The 5,000-nt window shown below is 47.2% G+C and overlaps 1 pseudogene; it reads right to left on the bottom strand.

Annotated features, from left to right (window-relative positions):
- LOC121688376 overlaps window positions 1-5,000 on the bottom strand; it is a 35,637-nt pseudogene that overhangs the window by 10,528 nt on the left and 20,109 nt on the right.

Here is a 5,000-nt window from a genome sequence, read left to right as displayed (position 1 = left end):
CTGCAGGCTGTTTACTGACCCGACTCCACTTGGCGGGGTTCACCTTTGAACTCTGACCTGGTTTGTTCTGGATTAACCCCGTCTTCACCCTCAGCCCACCCTGACAACTCAAACTCCAACCGCTGTGCGGAAATGGACCCAGTCAGCTGTCATAACGGAGTGTGTGTGTGAGTGAGAGAGAGAGAGAGAGTCTGTCAATTTTAAAGGGACACCAGGCAAGCCTGATGCTTTTTCTCTACGAAACTCCCACTCGCTTGGTCTGAAACTCTTTTCCTTTTCTTTGCATCTTCCGTCAAGGGTTTTTCGCTGCTTCTTCACTGGCTCTGCCATTATACACACGTTTGCAACAATCGCTAGCGTTTCGTTAGCCTGCCTCTGTGCTGTGGATGCAGGATGTAAACTGATCCTGCTTCGGTCGGCGGATACGATACACTGAACTTGCAAGCGGGATATTCTTCCTACAGGCAGTAGGGGGCGGGCGAGAGAGTCTTCATTCACCCTGTAATGAGTCATTTAGGTGCGTGAGTTCGAGTATGTGTATAAAAGTAGACAGACACTCTAGGTAATGCTATGACTATGTATGTGCGAGTGTATTCATGTATGCATGAGTAGCCATGTGTATATCTCTTTGTGTGCATGTGTGTGCGTGTGTGTGTGTGTGTGTGCATGTGTGTGTGTGTGCGCGCATGTCAGGCTTGTCAGACCTCCTGCGGGTGCTGAGAGTTCCTCTCTGGTCATTTAACTCATAAATCTGCAGTGGCAGGCCTGTGTTGCCTGATGTCACGCCGGCCTGATCGCCCCCCCCCAACCCCCAACCCCTCGGCTCCCCACGACCCTCCACAAAGAGCAGGGGGCAGTGCTGCTGCCCATAGCCCAGCCATGCATTCCCATGCTGGGCGTAGGCGCTGGGGGCAGGGCCCTTTGTCTGGGGGCAATTGTGGTGTGTATTCTACTTGTGTTTGAGACAGCCAGGGAGCCTCCCTCGGCGTCAGGGTGTGTGTGTGTGTATCAGCAGGGTGTGTGTGTGCGTGTGTGTGTGTGTGTGTGTGTGCGCGTGCGCGAGAAGTGCTGATGTTCCAAATATTTTCTCATCTCACAGTGTGAGACTGAGTGGGGAAAGGAAGACTAGCTGCATGCGTGAGTGAGTGTGTGTGTGTGTGTGAGAGAGTGTGAGTGAGTGTGAGTGTGTGTAAGTGTGTGTGTGTGTGTGTGTGTGTGTGTGAGTGAGTGAGTAAGTGAGTGAGTGTGTGTATGAGTGAGTGAGTGAGTGAGTGTGTGTGTGTAAGTGAGTGAGTGAGTGAGTGAGTGTGTGTGTGTAAGTGAGTGAGTGAGTGAGTGAGTGAGTGAGTGAGTGTGTGTATGAGTGAGTGAGTGAGTGAGTGAGTGTGAGTGTGTGTGTGGATATGCTGATAGTATGATAATTCAGAGCTGATCAAGACAGAAAGACAATACCCTCATAGTCAGGGGGAGCTAGCATACACACACACACACACACACACACACACGATTAACATCAGTGGGTTAGGACTAAGAGCACATGGGGCTACACTGAAGAATGTCAACATATCAGAGAGAGAGAGAAGAGAGGGAGAGAGAGAGAGGAAGGGGGAGGAAGAAAGAGGAGACAGGTTGGAAGGGAATGAAGGACTGAAAGTGTCTCTCTCTCTCTCTCTCTCTATCTCTCTCTCTGTGTGTGTGTGTGTGTGTGTGTGTGTTACTTCTGTCTGACCGCTTATGTTTTAATCACATACTAATACACATACTGTTATGCGATTCGATGTTATTATTATGTTTTTATTTGTTTGGATTTCTATACTATATGTGCCTTGGCAACACTGTTTCTCCTACAGCACCAGAGAAAAAGAGAAAGAGAGAGAGAGAGAGAGAGAGAGAGATGAAGACTGGAGGGGAGGATGAAGTGAAGAGGGGGAGGAAGGGAGGGGGAGAGAAAGGAGGGGGATTCATAAAGTTGTGCTGGAAAGAACAGATGAATAGGAGACTAGACAGGCCAGTTGACAGTTTATAAACCTGCCAGAAGACTCATCAGTGTGTGTGTGTTTGTGTGTGTGTAGGAGGGGTGTAACATGACCTGACACAAGGGCAGTTCTGGGTTCACTGGGGCCTTGCTGAATAACATGATAATGACACGAAGGGGGAGACACCAAGCCTCCTTAACCCCAATCCACACACAGACACACACACACCACACACACACACACACACACACACACACACACTAACCCCCAACTCAACCTCTGTGTCTCCCAAACTGAATGGGACAAAAGCGAGGAGGAGGAGATGAGAGGTGAGAGAGAGAGAGAGAAAGAAAGGAGAGAGGAAGAGAAAGAGGGAGACAAAAGCATGAAAGATTAACAGAAGGGAAGAAAGTGGATAAGAGAAAGAAAGAAAGAAGAAAGAAAGGAAAAAAGAAAGGACAGAAGTTTTTTTTTTCGATCCAGTATGTCACAACTATGTGACACCAAGGGACATTGAAAACAAAAAAGCTATTTCATTCCATTCCAACTCATCTTTCATTCAGTGAGCCACACACACACACACACACACACACACACACACACACATTAAGTCATTAGCTGTTTCATCATTGTCTTTGTTGTTTCCTTGATTTTCTCAACATGGAGCTCTAGAACTTCCAACAGCAACATGAAACAGAGAGAGAGAGAGAGAAAGAGAAAGAGAGAGAAAGAAAGAGAGAGAGAGAAAGAGAGAAATAAAGAAAAAAGCGAAGTCGTGGCTGACCTCTTTGAGCTGGTCGGGTGCTGCCCCATGATGCCGAGCGTTTGTGTAAACCGTTCCTCTTCTCCTGGCACTCCTCCCCGCCCACGCACTGGGGGTCTGAGAGAGACGGGGGACAAGGGGAGAGGGGGGGGAGGAGAGGGGGAGAACAGGGGGAAAGAGAGGAGGGGAGAGGAGGGGAGGAGAGGGGGGAGAACAGGGGGAAAGAGAGGAGGGGAGGAGAGGGGGAGAACAGGGGGAAAGAGAGGAGGAGAGAGGAGGGGAGGAGAGGGGGGAGAACAGGGGGGAAAGAGAGGAGGGGAAAGGGAAAGAACAAACTCCATTAGAATGTCAAAATCAGACACTGTTGGGATTTTTTGGTGTTTTTATTGAGGCCATGCCAGCAAAGCTCACTGAACTACACAGCCCCACAAGACAGAGAGAGAGAGATAAGGCCTGTGTGTGTGTGTGTGTGTCCATGTGTGTGTGTCTGTGTGTCACAACCCTCTCATAACCCACTGGCTCTGAGCGAGTGAAATAGAGATAGAGAACAAGCCGTTTCTGTGGTGTGTGTGTGTGTGTGTGTGTCTGTGTGTCACAACCCCTCTCATAACCCACTGCTCTGAGCGAGTGAAATAGATAGAGAACAAGCCGTTTCTGTGGTGTGTGTGTGTGTGTGTGTGTGTGTGTGTGTGTGTGTGTGTGTGTCTCATAACCCGGGGCTCTGTACAAGATCTCTATAAGTGTGTTTACTCTGACCGTAGTGCTGTTTATTGTTATTTCATGGAAAGCACAGATGAGCATAGGAGATGACAGAGCTGGAGATGAACACACACACGCACACACATATTCAGTGTCCCAGTCTGAGCTGAGGAGTAATTTGTGCACTTAATCCATCCTGTACATAAAGACGCACACGCACAAACACACACACACACACCTGCCTCCTTTCAGTGTGCCTGGTCACACAAGCAAACCAACACCAGAGGTACGCATTGGTGCAATATAAGCTCATTGACCAATCAGAGGTTACTGTTACTGTTTTAGACTCTAGCAGACATGTCTTCACTTTGGTCTGGGTCTGACTTACGATTGGATGATTGACTGGCCATGGAATCAACACTCTACGCACAAGTACACTCACGTACAATAAGGTTACTTCTACAGGCCACAAAAGCACACACATACTAGAAATAGGGAACCAAGCATCAAATCCTACATCTAAAGGTTGCCTTACCATGCTGTAAGTAAGTAAAGTAAAGTAAGTTAGCAAAGCATTGTTTTTGTTTTTATTGTTGAAAGGGTCTATACTTTATTGTCCCCAAGAGGAAATTTGTCTTGGGGCTTCACGATCACTGCATCACAGATATACACAGCTCATGCATAAGGCAATTAAAAAACAACAGTTACACATACACCCCACAGGTGGTGGGGGTAGCCAGCTATCAATCATTGAGCATCTTTATGGCAGTTGGAATAAAGGAGTTTTTGTATTTATTTAATCAATGATTTGTCATGTTTCAATTGGTCTGCCTTGGAAACTGGTGTAGAATAGGTAGGCCACACTATTCTACTGATAACCAACATGTAGCATCTAAAGCGATACAAAGCTAACTGTGATAAAAAATGATCTAAAAACGACACAAAGCTCTGAGTTTGTCAGCAGCATTGTAGCCAAACGAGCAGAGAGAGTCTGTAACTAACCTGCATTCCGCACTCGCTCTTATCAGCATTCCAAACTCTGCCTGCAACCAGGATTCCCAATTATGTCACTTAGCAGCATTGGGAATCTGGGACACCCTACCCCACCAACAGTCATCCAGGAAACTGCCTGTTGGCCTTGGAATATTCTACCAGTATGGAAGTTAGTTTGTTTCTTGACACTCCAGAAGACACACACACACACACACACACACCAAAATGACACAAACTGCCAGAGTTCAGTGTTCTATGCTTAAGACCTTGCTCTTGCGTCAGAGGTCTGTAAACACCTTAAGTTATGGGCCATGGGAAAATTCTCTCACACACACACAATGAAGAGGCTATGTGATCTCTAACATAGAACAGTAAAACTACCCAGCTCTGAAAACACTAACTCACAAATCACACACACACACACACACACAGCCTGTACTTAACAGTAAAAACAACCAAGACAAACACACCCTCAATCCTCCTGTGGTCTGGCACCCAATAATGGGGGAGAGAGAGAGAGAGAGAGAGAGAGAGAGAGAGAGAGAGAGAGAGAGAGAGATGAGGAGAGA

Source organism: Alosa sapidissima, chromosome 2 (genome assembly GCF_018492685.1).
Source record: "Alosa sapidissima isolate fAloSap1 chromosome 2, fAloSap1.pri, whole genome shotgun sequence".
NCBI classification, from domain to species: Eukaryota; Metazoa; Chordata; class Actinopteri; order Clupeiformes; family Clupeidae; genus Alosa; species Alosa sapidissima.
Note: the sequence above shows the minus strand (reverse complement) of the source record. Positions and strands in the feature narration are given on the sequence as shown.